This window comes from Bemisia tabaci, chromosome 8, assembly GCF_918797505.1.
Source record: "Bemisia tabaci chromosome 8, PGI_BMITA_v3".
Lineage (NCBI taxonomy): Eukaryota > Metazoa > Arthropoda > Insecta > Hemiptera > Aleyrodidae > Bemisia > Bemisia tabaci.
Genome location: NC_092800.1, coordinates 1,977,607 through 1,994,374, shown reverse-complemented (window position 1 = coordinate 1,994,374; position 16,768 = coordinate 1,977,607). Strand labels below are relative to the sequence as shown.

The window sequence follows — 16,768 nt, the reverse complement described above, 5'->3', positions numbered from 1 at the left end:
AAAGCACACGAATTTCTCCACAATTTCTTATAGCCTTTTATGGCCGATGGCGAAAAAGCAACAGCCAGGCGATAAAGTGTAAAGCCCGGCTGTTTAATTTTTTATCGCTTCGTGTAGCTCGGCCGTATGATTTTTTCCACTTTCTACAGCCAGCTATATGCTTTTCTATCGCCTTCTTCAGATGGCTATAAGAACTCCAATGGTATTTTGAAATGCAGCACCTATCGCCAATTTGTACCGGGGTATATAAAAAAAGTCATAATTTTCGTGAGCTTTCCGCAAAAATATTAAAATGAATCAGTGAGAACGAAAACACACCAACTCAGTAATTTGGAAATACTCACTTTTCAATGAGGACAGACAATTTTCATAAAGGTCATTGAAGTTACCGTATCTGTTCCAACTTGGACACTTAAGGTGTCCTTAAGTATTCGCTTTTAGGCATCAAAACATTTTTCTTAGACTAGCTTCTTCACCTAATATGCAGTTTTGTGTGTGTCTTGATTATTTTCATTTTTTCGTTCTCACAGTTTCAAATATCTTCTAATTCGCCAAAAGCTCACGAAAATGATGATTTTTTTTCGATAATAGTTACATAAAAATGTTCACTTTTAACACTTTCGTATGCATGCGTTATACAAAATCGTCTATAAAAAAATTACCTTATCCAGCTTTTATCATTTTTCATATAATGGTCAGGTCTGAACTTTCATTTTTTTTTTTAAATAAGCGTTACACGTTTTTTATATGAAACAACCATTTAGATAAAAAATATGTTTTTTACATTTTCTTTTAGAAATACAACAATTTATTCTGTTACTAGGAAAGCCTTTAGGAGAGAATGCGACGGCCAAAGTGTGGAACCACGTATCCTCATAGAGGTGTACAAAATTTCCTTCCGTTTTTTGTTATCTAGAAAGGAGTTAACTACAGGGTAATCCAGGGTGAAACTGCCAGACTGCAGGAGCGTGTTCTATTGGTCGAAATAAGACTTTTCTGCTGTATAAAGTTTTTTTCCTCCAAAAATGCCCCTAATCGGAGCTACGGCTCTTCCAAAATTTTGGAAAGTAAATTGTTTTTCCTGAAATTTAGGAACGGTTGTGAACCAAATCTCATGAAAATTTGTACTTCCCTATACTTTTATGCCCTGACTTCATGGATGATCTAAAAAGAAATCGAAATCTTAATTTACAACAAAACAGTCTTATTTTGACTCATAATACACGCCCCTGCAGTCTGGTTGTTTAACCATGGATCGCCATGTACAGCTTGATCCAGATATTACAGTTCCGAATTGTAAAAGGTAGTCCACTTCATGTCCAAGCTCTGTCATTGAATCGCACCAGTGTGCGTCCCGGGAGGATACAGGCGAGGACACAGGAGAGGTAACGCACGACGGATTTGCACCCTGCGCAAGGAAGTTATTATTATCATCCCATCTGCTATTTTTTACGTTGTACGCTCCAACGTCGAGAAGCTGACTTCAAAGAAGGTTTTTAAAATTAACGGACGTAGTTACAACTCCTGATTATATCCTGCGACCCATAATTGGAGTACATTTTCCAATTAGGAACTACAATTTCTGGCTCGTCGATTAAAACACTTCTTAGCATAAAGAAACCAATGACACATACGTTCTTTCTAAATTGAACCAGAAATTATAGAAATTCATTGCAAAATTTAGTCAAATTTTATGAATTCAGCCTAACTGCAATTGAAGTGAATTTTGCAATTAGGAACTACAATGTCTGGCTCATGTTCGAAACAGCATCTGTGTCATAAGTTTCCATCAAGAGGAAGTTTTCGCAGAATTATATTCGCGAAGAAAAGACAAATTATGACAGTTTTTAAAAATTGTCGTTGAATAGTCTTCCATTTAAAAAGTGAAGTATGACAGGAAGTCTGCAACGTCGCAAACCGAGATACACGGTTGCGGACTTACGATATGTGGTTGGGTGGTTCCACCGTCGATACACCGAAGAAACCGGTAGCGTGGCGTGAATTGCGATATATCGATTGTTATGCCATTTAAACCTACGGTAAAGAATCGATTATTAAGGTGTTCGCTGCGAACACCCTGTTTATCGATCCTTTTACATAGGTCCAAATGGCATAACAATCGATATATCGTAATTCACGCCACGCTACTGGAAGGAAGAGGCAGACTTATGATTGAGGTTACGGCGTTTTCCCTGCGAACGGCGCATTTCCGCGGCTCGAAGGCTAAGCCAGGAGCAAGACGATAAGATTGTTGCAGGCGTTGAAATCCTGCGAGGAAATGGCGCTTGCCGGGCAATTTGCAACGTAGGCTCTGAGAGGGCGCGGAGTGGCGGGGTTGAGCGTCTTACCCCTAACGACAATTTAATATGGCAATTTTCTCAAGGAGCCGGTCCGAGACTTGCAAAGCACACCGCCTCACCAGCATGTTGCCCGTCTGCTCAGATATTCCGCCAAGCTATGCAACAACGTCGTATGAGCCTTTAGACGTTGCTAAATTTCCTTTGACGTATCATGAGTTTCCCGAAACATTTGTAAACATTTCCCCCTCAATTTTGCAAAGAATTTTGTTCGTAATTTGATCTAAAGTGTCAGAGAATTTCAATGAAAAAGTATGCATGACTTTTTCCGAAAATGAAAATTTTGTAGGAGGAAATTTGGCAACCTACAAATCCTCATACGGCGTTTTGCCATGGCTCGGCAGTATTCTTTCACGCAGGAGTGCACGTTCGGTGCAAGACTCATTTTAATTACATCCGTGACCCAGCTGTTGCCACATTGCATCGGGTCACTATCGCGATTGAGAAAATGAGCAAAACCCGGGCATGAAACGTCTTTAATTGTTGGAAATGGGCCACTGGACAAAGTCCAATATGATGCTTTAGCAGAGTAAGAATTAAAGTACTTTGTAACACGTTATCCGTTCAAAATTTCACGAAGAGTACGGATCACATGGGAAGTCTGGAAATTTACTATTAAAAACAGTTATGATGTTTATGCATTAAATGGCAAGAACAGAAATGATGCCATTTGTACGATTTAACTTACACTCCATATGTTGAAAATACTTGTTAACATTTAGTTCAAAACTTACTATTCAAACTTTCTGTCACGTGAATCTTTTTCTGCAAAAAATTGTGAAGAGAAAACATGCTTTAATCGGACTCCATTTCGTAATGAGGAACCATAATTTCTGGCTCAGTCTACAAACAACGTATGAACCATTGGTTTTCCTATGAACATAAGTGTTTTTATGGATGAGCCAGAAATTGTAGTTCCGAATTGTAAAATGAGGTCCAAATCATACCTGTAGAGTGACCCATTAAGCACCGCCTCTATGTATGCTTGCTTAAGAGAATTGCACGCAACTTACAAGTGAGGTTCAGAAAAATGAGAACTCGAGTCTACTGGGGTTAAATCGAGCAGTAAACTAATCTCAGTATATTTTACGATGAAGGAATTTTTCCATGAAGGTACCAACTTGTTTTGGAGAATATTAGGAACTTTGTATAAAAAAGGTAAAGGAATTCGTATGCCACCAAGATCTAGTTATTTGCTTAACGTAAAGGCTCGTTTCAAGGCGTGATGCCTCCGTTCATATGCCTGCTTTGCGATGTATCGATTGACCTGTCATCTAAACCTATCGAAAAGGATCGATAAACAGGGATTTCGCAACGAGCACCTTATTAATCGATTCTTTACTATAGTTTTAAATGGAGAGATATCGATAATCGATCATTCACGCCATGCCGCTGGTTTATAATGTAAACCGCGAACGTTTACTTTTCACGTTAGAGTCAATTTTCCAGTTAGTTTTTGAGTTGACTCCTAAACGTGTAAAATGTCTTCAAAAATGGCTCATATTAAATTTTACAGAAAATACTCTTAATTGCGGAACATTTTTCTAGGAAAAGAAGAATTTTTGTATTGGTTTGGCTTCAGAGCTGATGTCGCTACCATTAGCCTATTCCTTTGGGAACGAAGGACTCCATGCGATTTGGAAAATGGGCCGCACCTGAGAGGTTGTCACATTGGGCAAAAATGTCCTTCAAGTTCAAAACATTGCAATACTGCCGTGTTGAGGAAAAACGCCGTATGAATATTCGAGAGTTGCCATATTTCTTCCGGTAAAATGTTAAAGTTTGAAGGGAGTTATGAATATTCTCTCTTGAAATTTTCAGATAATTTAGATCTGATGGTGAATAAAATTCTTCGCGGAAAAATATTCACAGATATTCCTAAAAATTCATGTTTTATCAAAGGAAATTCGGCAACGTCTAAAGGCTCATACGGCGTTCTTCCTCAGCAAGGCAGGTTCATCTCTGAGTATTCTCACAATAATACACTGTTAAAAATCAATGATTTACTCTGAGTGAATAGCCGGCGTGAAAAAAAAAAAATACAGCGCAAATTTTGCGCCGCACTCTGAGTGCATAGATCAAAGCATGAATATCACCAACGACGGACAAATTAGTTGAACTCCCTCAAGTAGCGTGAATTCAGCATTACTAGTGGGTCGATTATTGAAACTGATGGACAAAGCGGTAGACAAAGAAGAATTAGGGAGTATGTATCGATCCTATTGGTTGACATGGTTGGTTCCTTTAGACTAAGGAAGAAAATGATGGACTAACTGTCGGGTCTTTGGTGGGTTGCCGTTACTCAGTCCATTACCTACCTCCTATGTCCATTGCCACCACCCGCTTCCATCAATAGGATCCCTCCAAATCTCTTTTGTCGTATTTATCTATAGCTTTGTCTATCAGTTTCAATAAGCGGCCCGCTGATGTGAACGTCGAATGGCCAAGTGGTAACGCACTTATTTACTTTTACCACTGTCAGATTTTCACTCCGGCCAGAGCGCGAAATTGACGCCGAACTTATTTTGCGCCGGATCCATGCACTCAGAGTAACAGGTGGTCGAAATAGCAACTGAGTGAGCGTGAATTTCGCGCCGGGATTTTTAACAGTGTATACTCCAATTCAACACCGAAAAATTGTTTGACACCGTGAGATCAAATAAAATGAATTTCTCCTTGAAACTACATCTTCATATTTCTGTTACATTTTTCAAAAAGTAAACCGATCAACTCATTCAAGTGCGATTCACTTCTTTTCAGTGTACTGAAAAAATTTAAGTATAAAGGTACTCTAAATGTACTCATCTCTTTGAAAATTTATACGATAAATGTTATCCTTCCAACATGAATCTCTGAAGACTAACGATAAACTGGATGTATTTCTGCCAAACGGAAGTATGTGCATTATGACGTGAGCCCTGTTATGCATTTATTCTTACGGGTCTCACGGCTCATGTTTTAATGCACTTAGTTCCATTTGATAGAAATACGTCCAACTTTGCAATGAAGCGACGTCTTCTAAGCCGCCGACGACTCTTCAAGATTAAAACTCAGTTTCCATTCGTGCAACCCATTTCGTTTCGTTTCAGTTTTTTTTTACTCTCTTTCTCTTGCTCTCTCTCTCTTTATCTCTTTCCGACGGCAGTTACAGTGCCGATTAAAATCCTGGAGGATTGTAGCGAGACAACGCAATACAAGTGAACGACAATGCGTGCATTCATAATTTGTGCGGTGGCCGTGACCGTTATGCGGATCGGAAACGGCGAAAGTCCATTAACTGATGAAACCTAGAGCGAGGGCATTTCTATGAAGCTCGGAGCTCATCAAGGAATGGACTTGTATGGTTTCGTCATCGACCGATTCATGTAGTCTCTCATTGCATTCGTTCGGCTAATGAATGACGTCATTAAACGCCATTTCCCTGATTTATCGGTCGCAATAAAGATCGAGAGCATATTATATAATAGCTGTAATGACAGCGTGTACAGGGTGATGCACAAATCTGTGCAGTGCTCGATACACGGTTTCCCGGCCAGACAGGCGACGTGGCTTCTACAACATTGACATGAAGTCCCAGTTTACTCTCCACCCAATGGATTGATGGATAATTTACGCGTGGGCAATTATTTCAATTAAACCATATGGGCATTTTGACTATGCACTCAATAAGTCAGTTGCGCTGGTCACAAAATCGTGTTTTGATGCTCCATTCTTGTGGATTAGCCAAAAATAATAAGATCTGTCCAAACCGCAACTTTGTACGTCCAAAATCAACCGAGATATCGCCCTTTGAAAAGTCGGATTTTTGCCGTCATCCATACCGCAGTATACTGCGGTATCCCGCCCAACACGGAAATATTTTAAAAATATTGCTGAAATATTGTCAAAAACATTTTAACAATATTTTAACAATATCGAAATAATATTGCTGCAATAGTTTGTTGTCCGCCCCCCTGACAATATTGCAGCAATATTGTCAAGGTAATATTGATAATATATTTTAAAAATATTTACTTGCGATGAGGTTATCATATTCCATATCCGTGTGCGCGCACTCTAGGAGACGTCTCACAGAGGGCCAGGAATCGAATTTAGCTGGACAAAAGTCCATTTTGGCTTGTCCGGAAAATTCGAAAATAGACACCACTGAGCGATAAGGTATATCATGGAGTATCTGTACATCACTGGGTTTGGGGGTCTTATCACTAATAAGACTGCGATGCCAAGATTTTCCCGAGCGCGTGCGGTGTGTTTATTTATCCTGTATGCTGGCTTGGTTCAACGCTCATCCAAAAGGTCATGTTCCACAAACCTTCGAGTGTTTCCCAACATAACGAGTGTTTTACCAAGTTAGATTAACATGTTTTCATTTTACTTTAAGGTATTTTTATCAATTTTGTGCATTGTATAGTCTGGTACACACAATTAAAAACTGGGCACGAAAATGTCCTAATTTTTAGGTTTAAAGAGGTCTGCAATTTTCTGTAAAGATCTGTAAGGTTACGGACCGCTACCATGTGGTTCAATACATCCTAAACATCTAAATTTTCATTGGTTCATTTGCCTTTTCTTGCCTTACCGTGAGTTATGCATTTTTTTGTGACGCAAGATCGAGGATTTTATGCTAATTTCTTATATTGGATCACTCACGTGCCAGGTATTGGCGATTCTTGCATGTTAGCATCAATGCTCTTTCTCATTGTAAATACACTAACGAAAATCGATTTTAGGTTAGGATTTTCGATATATATCGATTCTATCGTAGATGTGTTCATATGGATGAAAGGCAGTGTTGCCAAATTGCAAGCATGCCGTATAATGGCGCTATCCTACGCTAATCTTCTTATATTGTTATTATAGATGTCCATACAACTGTGGCCCGACTTCTGGGGTTAAATTATGCCTGATTCTGAATAAAATTTTCTAATTCAAGGTTTTATTCCGGCTTTGCCTTTATATCTTCTAATTTCTGGCAAAAGAAGTGCATTCTTCAAAACAATATTTTCATTGGTTCCGCCAAAAAATACGCGACAAGCAGAAGACTCCTGAATTTTCTGGACATGTCTGGAGGGTTCAAATGGTCAATTTTGTGTAAGAACACACTCTGAAATTTTGGACATTCTTTGGTTTACTCGCAATTTTTTGCAATTTTCTGAGCAATGAGTATTTTCGTTGGGCGAGATGAGATTCAATACTATAATTACGCTGAAAAATACGCGACATGCAAACGACTCCTGAATTTTCTGGACATGTCTGAAGGGTTCAAATTGTCAATTTTAAGTAAAAGCACACTTTGAAATTTGGGAATTTCTTTGGTTCACTAGCAGTTTTCGGCAGTTTTCTGGGCTATGAATATTTTCGTTGGGCGAGATGAGATGCAACGCTAATTCTGCTGAAAAATACGCGACATATATTTCCCATATCGACGGTGAAACTACCAAACCACGTATCTCGGTTTGCGACGTCGCAGACTTCCTGTCATACTTTATTTTTTAAATGAAAAACTACTTAACATCCAGTCTTGAAAATTTCTGTGATTTTTCCTCTTTGTGCGGAGAAAATTCCGTGAAAATTTCAAGGAATGATATTGATTTGGTCTACTTCGAAAAAATAAAATGTGAGCGTAGATTTTTAAACACCGCAAACGAGATACGTGGTTTGGTAGTTTCACCGTCGATATATTACCCAGAGATAAATCATCATTTTTCAAATTTTTTGAATTTTAAACTGAAAAATGTTGAACAAAGAAAGCAAAACTGTAATTTACTCACCAAAATAACCCTCAGAAACCAATTTCTTCACACAAAACAAACTCAGGTACCTCTGAAGATTTGAGTGAAAAATTGCATTAATTACCCGTTGATAAAGCAATTTTTTTTAATAATTCTCATCAAAAACTTCAAAATTTCTTAAAAGAAACCCAAAATATGGATTCAGCGACCTAAATTACCCCTAAAAACACATATTCTCTCCTATTAGTAAGTTCAGGCGCCTCTGAGGACTTTTGTCCGGCTAAACTTGGCTGCTGGCCCTCCGTGCGTCTTTGGTACTAATTTTCTTTCTAATGTACACATGCGTCCAGGTTGTGGATCGTAGAGTTGTTACTGACCTTAAAATCCGCGCCGTCCTAGTCGGGATTAGAACCCACGCCTCGGGGTAGAGTTGATATCCGAAGTCCAGTACTTTACCACCAGACCAGCCAGGCTTGATGTAGATGGGCCCGTAAATTCAATCTCTTAACTATCGCAGGCCTATCTGAGTCCGTAATATGTTTGTTTATTGACGGATTCTTATAATATTTTACCAGAATTTATTATTTATTATTTATTTATTATTTTTTATTTCATCCTGTAATTTGTGTTTCAAATTCTTCATTAATTGTACTCAACATATTCCTATTCATGTATTACAAATTTTCGTTTTTTTAACTCTCTCTCATTTTTTTCTTTACCAAATTACTGTTTTTTATAATTGCGTCTTTTTCCAGTTTTAATTATTTGAGCTTTTTCCTAGTTTGAATTTATGTCGATGTATTTATGTTATGTTATTTATTTTTTTCCCTTCTTTTTGTCTTTTCTTCCCCTCCCCCCCTTTCTTTTTTCTAGCGATTGATTTTAGTAAGTTCCGCAAAATAATTGGTAAACAGAGCAAAACCATACGCTAATTTGGTAAACATTTTGAAAATCTAGCAAAAATTTTAGCCATAATAGCATAAACTAGTAATGTTAATTTCGCAAAAGTATAGTTTGCCATTTTCGCACAATAAAATTACCACTTTTGCAAATTGTTTTGTCGTTCTCGCCACGAGGGTGGGCATTTTAGCAAAAAAAAGCAAATTGCAGAAATCGCAAACCATTTTTTGCCATTTTAGCAATTAATTTTTAAATATTACAAAAATATTTATAAAATATTTTTAACATAATATTAAACAAATATTTTTAAACTAATATTTCTAAAATAATTTTAAAATATTTTGTAAATATATTTTACAAACTGTTTTAAAAGTAATTACATAAATATATTTTGTAAATATATTATCTTATAATTCCGGGTTTTACGAAGTGTAGACACCCTGAAAGTTATTTGCACCGATTCTATGCTCGGTGGGACGGAGAGCGGTTATTTTCGGACACCCTGTAGAGTGAAATTTATAGTCGACGCTGGCTGGGGCTCGGGCGGCGGGAAACAAAACCAAGTTGGAAATTATAAGCTTACGAAAACTCAGGATTTATGAAGACACTGGAGTTCACGTAATGGTCTGCCTATGAGACTCTATGGAAATTATTGTTATTTGACCCGGCTCTGTTTTTCCTCTGATTAATCACTCAAGTTCTGACTGCCGAACCCAACTCCCGCTCCACTCGAAACCACCCCGCTGCACCGCCGATACGTGGAGCGCGGCTAGAAAAGGGGAAAGAATGGCGAGGAGGTGCTTACAACCGAAATGATACCGAGTCTTCCTATATTGTTTTATGGCCCTTCATAAATCCGTATGAGAGCATTGATTTTTCTCTCTCGCTCCCCGCCATTCGTCCTTCCCTACGCGAACCAGAAAACGGCCACTTCAAGTTCGCCTTCAATTTCGCCGCATAGGCAACAAGCATGAGTAGTAGCGCGAATAGTCATCTATTCATAAAATGTCGCTCCGTATGCTTTGATTGAACCCACTGTACACGGAAAAAATAAATTGCTCATTTAACAATTCAATTGCAAAAGTGAGTGCGATATTTCAATGTCGATTTCACAACAAAAAAATGCTACTTTAAACACAATTGTACGCTAATTGAACCACGCGGGTGGTTGAAGTAGCATTTTTTTGTTGTTGCGAAATCTACGTTGAAATATTGTAGTCCCTTTTTTTAGCAATTAAATTGTTAAATCAGCAATTTAATACTTTCTGTGTAATCTTGAAAAAGAAAACAATGCGACAAAAATGTAAACCACAACGGTTTGGAAAGGGTGAATCTATGATACGTGCAGACTTAAATCGCGAAAAATAAAAATCTTAGCTGATCCTAATTTCACGGTATTACAATTTGAAAATGCAAAGATGCAAGATTTCTATTGATTGTGATCAGCTTTTTTATCCATTTGTCCATTGAATCGGTGTTGATCGGTTCATGTTTTTATTTTTCGTTCAATTCATTTCGATTGAATACATACCCTCTACTTACATGCAGACTACCTATCATACTCGTTTTTTTTTAACTGAACAATTCGCCTTCTGCTGCGTCTGCAGCAATTGTTGTTGCGAATATGTTGTGCGTGCTGATTTCAACTCATTACATACTCGACTCTCCGAAGGCGTTACATGTGCGCAAATAGCGCCATCTGTCGAAGAACGAACGAAGTTAGGGATTGAGCGATTCCTTCAATGTCACTTCTGTTGTTCTCCAACAGAATGCTCTACTTTCGCTTATTAAACGCCTTCAGAGAGTCAAGTATGTAATGACCTGAGATCAGCACGCACAACATATTCGGAACAACAATTGCTGCAAACGGGGCTGAAGGCGAATTTAAAGCAACCGTTTAATATACGTCCAAGAACATGTTAGCTCTTTAATGAATATTGTTACGAATAGAGGGTTGTATTTCATGGTCTTCATATTTCATGGCACTTACCATAGACTCACCCCGCGAAAACCGTTTAAACCGTTTCTGGGTACATTTTTTTCGCAATTTTTTTGTTTTGTTTTTTGATTTGTTTTTTGCTTCACGACCACTGTGAACCGGTAAACGATGGTTTAAACCTAATGGTAGGTATCATTCATTTATTTATTTTCAGTTTTTCTAAGAGAACGTTTCTTAAATTCAATGTAGAGAGATTTCCCGTCATCAATGAACGAACATAAGTGAAATCAGCCTAAATCATGGGGTCTAGACCAAGAAAGACACGGAAAACCCTGGATTTATATCCATTGCCTTCCTATTTTTATTTTTGGGGATTTTTCCCGAAATGATAGAGACATCGGAGCTCAAGGAAGCCGGAAAACTAGAATTCACTTTTGTCCAGTGATGTCCCTTAGTTTGGAGTATTGGTGGAAAGGCGCATGGTTGCCGAGATCAACTTCAAATAAGTCCAGAGGAAAGTTTGACGGATCCAACCAAAGTCAACGTCCAGGTTGGTCGAACCAATAGGCTTTCTCCATTTTCGCATTGTCCTTTTCGTCCATAGCTTTATTTACGTTTTTAAAAATCAGCCCGCAGGTTACTATACTGCCGTACTGAGGAAAAAGGCAGTATGAACATTCGAGAGTTGCCAAGTTTCCTTTGATAAAATGTTTATTTTCGAGGAAAATTACATATATTTTTCCTAGAAATTTTCAGGAACTTTAGATCAAAATACGAAAAAAATTCTCTGAAAAATTGGAAGAAAAATATTCATAATTTTACCAGGGAATTCATGAGTTATCAAAGACAATTTGGCAACGCCTGAAGGTTCATACGGCGTTTTTCCTTAGCACCATAGGAACCCTGATTTCTCACCTTCAAATACATGAATCTAGTGACAATCTGGCATCGCGACTGCGGGGGCCGTGGTTTCCTTGCCGGGCAGGCCGACGTTATTATCTACGAGGCAAGTAATCCGGCCATTTTCGATTTGCCAAAATTTATTATCGTCCCCTCGCCCCCCCCCTCGCCCCCCTCACCTACAGCGCCCACTCGGAGCCACGAAATGTGGGCACGCATCAACAAAAGGGTTTCGTTGGCCCGATGCTTCCGCCTTGGCCGAGCCTCGACGTTTTATTCGTCCTCTTCTTCTTTATAGTTTCGCTTTTCCCCCTTGGAACGTCGCCCTCCTGACCTAACGACGTATCTCCATTCCCACTTGAGCTTTTTTCTGTATATAACTACATGCTTCCTGCGGCTCATGTGGGGGTAGAGATACGCCTTTACGTCGGAGGAGGGATAAACGGTTGCCCGTACGTGTACATCCGGAACCTGCCCGCATCACGGGGCTCTTTAGAAATATGTCTCGATTCTTGTGTGACGCGCCTTAGATCCGCCTCCCTTTGTTTTCAATTGAATCGCCTATTAGAAAAAGTTTTCAATAGCGGGGGGGGGGGGGATGGATCTGTTGCATACAAAGGTACAGAATGACGAATAAACTTTAAAGTGGTAAAATCGCACGAAAAGCACAACGAGCACGTCGAGGAAGCTGGAATCCTTTCCGTATCGCGGAGTGAACCAAAAATACCAGGACAAGAGGTAAAAATACCGTAGGTTAAGTAAAAATTGCTCTTGCAGGCAAAACATGTCACTGGTCGGACTCAAGCGATTTCGCCTTCAATTTTCAGGGTAGGCAGAATGCATCCGCTGAGTCGAAATAGTTATCTACTCAGCGCCTTCAAAACACGTCGAGTTGACGGTAAATGAGGATAAGAAAGGTGATCGAAAACAGGATTTCATTTTACTGTTTTGGAATATATTATCGATGTGCGTTTTCTGTAGCCCCAAGACTCATTGTCAATTGTGAGGACAAAGTTTAACAACTATTTTCATGTTCAAACAATTATTTCTCTGCTCTGAATTTTTTACGGAAGAAAATTTCCGACTGGTTGAATTCAAAACTGCCTTTAACATATTTTCCCGCCGTCACGCGACTTGGTACGTTTCTATTAAACTTGGCCCAAATGTTACTTGTTCTGAACTTTTGGACATCGAGTATTTTTTCAATTCTTTTACTATACAAGGCGATCCAAAAATCCCGCACTGCCATTATCAGACATCACCCCTTTAACTTTTGAACAAATTCAGATTGAGACTTGATATTTTGTAAGTTCTCTAAGTTTAAGGAGAACGACTTCTTAATCCTGCAACACTTGCAACTTTCAGTTAGAGCGAAAAAAAAAAAAGTTGTTGTCATCAGGAAATAGCTCGAAAATCATGATGAGCGTATTGAGAAAGTCTGAAATACACTCCTAACTCCACAATCTGCGCGAGAAATATGCATCTTTTTTAAACTTTCCGCCTCAGAAATGATACTACTGCACAGGTTAAAAATTTCGTAAGATAAGTCGTTCCATCCAACCCTTGCACACTATGATACGATATTCAACATGACTGACGCTTCTGTGACTAGCGCAACTGACTCCGTATCCTGATATTTCACCCCCAACGACACACATTGATTTCTGTACTTAGAGCAGACAGCGCGGTGTCTCTCGGCCAAACCATTTCGCCTTCAAAAAATGGAATAGGCAATATTAGCGGCTTTGGATTAGTAATAGTTGCTTGTAACAGCTCAATCACGTTGGTTTCGTTTCATTCGAGTTGATTGCTGAATACTCTGATACCATACTGGTTAAATTATTAGTTTTCTAACACTGTGTAGAGAGTTTATGCACATTCAAATTATAAGTATACGATCCAATTTTATTTTGTGACCTCGTTAGGATTTATGCATCTTCAAAAACAAAAACATGTTGAATGAAATATGTTTAAACGCCGAGTTTCTACTTCCAATATGGAAGGAGATTTCGCTCTGCAAAAAACACAGCAAACAAAGCATGATTTCCTTCAACATGTTTTGTAATATATGAGTCAGAAAAATAATAATTTAACCAGTATGGTATCAGAATATTCAGGAAACAACTCGAATGAAACGGATCCAACATTACTGAGCTGTTACGAGCAACTATTACTGCTCAAAAGCCGCTAATATTGCCTATTCAAATTTTTGAAGACGAAATAGTTTGGCCAAGAGATGGTCTGCTCTAAGTACAGAAATCAATATTTTCTTTTTTTGCTTATTTATGAACTTGAACCATCGAAACACGGTTCTGTGGCAAGCACAACTCTACAATACTCTCATAACATAACATACATACATAACATACATACATACATAACTCTCTGTGGCTCTACAATAGGATAAGGAACTTTGGGTAGTCAGCGAGTTTAAATGATTTGTCACGGGATTTATTCCCGTCGGGGAATAGGACTTGAAGTGATTTAAAGCACAATTTGACAACGTGCCGCGGAATCCCGCTGACAACATCCCGCGGAGTCCCGCTGGGAACGTTTGTATTTTCATCACTCGTTACAATACACACGTTCACACTCTTATTCCCTCTCTGGGACGAGACAAAATTTCCCGAGAAAAGACGCAATTTCTCGAGACTCGGGATTTCCTTTTATGCGATTTGACGTCAGTGACGTCATCATTGCTCGGCACGCTGGATCCGTGGCTCATCCCGGACGGCTAAAAATTTGATGGATTCAATAAACCTAATACCCACTTGAATTAATCCCAACTTTTTTTTCTCTCTTTGTTCGGAGCGTTCGGGTGATTCGAGTTTTTTTGCTTTCAAACCACCAGCGGCTCACTTTTACTGATTGTGAGATATGAATGCTGTAGCGATTTAATTATTGCAATTGATATTTTCGCCGAACGTATTACGCGATGGATAATCGAAATAGGACATTTCCACCTGCGATTCATTGAGTAACAACGCATAAACATGATGAAAGAAAAGGACATTCGGTTTTGAGAGTGATTTGCTCATTGTCTCATATTTTATGATAAACTGTAGTGGTAGTGGTAAATTAAATTTATTAGGCTCTAAAGTATCTACATGGAAAAAAATCGGTCGGATGAAATTCTTGATTGCCGAATAGAATAAGTGTGGCAGGTAAGTCTCCCAGCGCCGGTAGACGTGTCAGCTAACAGCGTCGTTCAGGTATCACCCAGGTGACAGTGGCACCGGTAGGAAAATCAGAGGTCATCTGGTGAATTCCGAACCGTTATTTTCCGTGTATGAATTGATTTAATCCCAAATTATTTTATAATTCAGCTAATTTTAATTTGAATAATTATGAATGAAGTGACATTTGTTTTCTACATTTTTAGAAGTTTCGCACTAAAAATACGTTAATTGAAAGGAATTCCTCACAACCAAACATATTTTCCCCCAGAAAAAAGCAATACTTCCTCGACCGATATGAATGTGAATGATGCTAAACAAGGAGCTCCATTGACATAATTAAATTGAAGTAGCCACTGATAACATCTCTACCAATCTGAATCACTCTATCAAGATGCACTCTTACTTAGAAAACAATTCTATATAAATTCGCAGTTTTCGAAAATTTGATGGCCGGATTTGAGCAAATTCTTTCTTCCAATGAGAACCGATTTTACCTAGGGTTTGCGGGTTTAATGAAGGTTTGCAACCTTAATCGTGTTCGTAGTAAGGAATGGACAACTCCATTGAGAATTTTTACCGGTCGATTACTTTCATCTCTATCTATTTGAATCTTTGGTTCAAAATAATGTACAAGTTTGCTTTAAAACCCCTCTGACCATCGAGCGCATTTGGACGTACATATATTTATGCTAAAGGGAACTATGTGCAAGTGAAAAGATAGGGTGTGCTCACTAGTTGAGGGCCATAAGAATGAATGGGAATTTTAAAGCGCCGATGACGTCAGCGGTGAAGAAGCCGCCGTCGCCGAGCATTAACTCATGAGCCCTGTCCACAAGGCTCTTGTCACATGTCCACGGCTCACGAGTTAGCCCTCAGTTCCTTTTGATTTAATGTCAAATCCCGCTTTTCTATTTTCTCAAAAGGAACGATATCCACTTTTACATTGTTTCTTATCGACCTCACCACGAGCACACCCCATCTTTCCACTTGCACATAGTTTCTTTTGGTATAAATACTTCCATTTAAAAGTTTGACGTATTAGTGTTGCCCACGTATTTTGTCCCTGTTTTTTAATTATAGACTATATTCCTAACTCTCACTGAAAAATGGGTTGGACGCCTCCACATTTTGCTTTGCTTTATTCCGTTTCTGAAGTTTTTACATAAATAAAACGCCGTTCGGAAGAATCTTTTTATTAAATGACAGACTAGAAATATTTCCCGCCCTAGGGTGGCTGGTTTTTCTGCTTTTTCCGTACTTTACTCTCATAAAAGAGTGCTTATTTTAACGTTCTTCCTTTATCATCTTCTTGCGCTTCAGTAAGCGTTTCGCCTCGCCTCTCTTACTCCTGTCCCCTTTTTTTTCTCGATATTAAATTGTGACTTATGTTACTGTTATAGGAAAAATCAACCGGTTGAATATTAAAATTACTATCACTACTTTTTCAGGTAATGGCACGGACAGGAAGGAGGGGTAGGAAGATAAGACTTCATTTCCTGGTGAAAGACATACAAAGGGCTCGTCAAAATATGGGTGCTTCAATTCAACGGAACTTAAGGATTTTGTTCAAATGTGGTCTAGACAATACCTTATGATGAGACTATTTTCTAGTGAAAGTTTTGACTTGAGCTCAAAGCTCATTTTGTTATTGAAGCGTTGCAAAGTATTGAAAAATGTTAATATTTCAAAATTCCTCGATTGAAAAAACAATTTTCGTCGAAATTTTTTCAATTTTTGAGCTGCAGTAACATCGGCTGATGA

At 38.6% G+C, this 16,768-nt stretch overlaps 1 protein-coding gene across 3 annotated transcripts in view; it reads right to left on the bottom strand.

Moving 5' to 3' along the window:
• The window catches only part of LOC109030447 (limbic system-associated membrane protein), a 688,975-nt gene that overhangs the window by 106,158 nt on the left and 566,049 nt on the right, over positions 1–16,768 (bottom strand). The window lies entirely within an intron of this gene.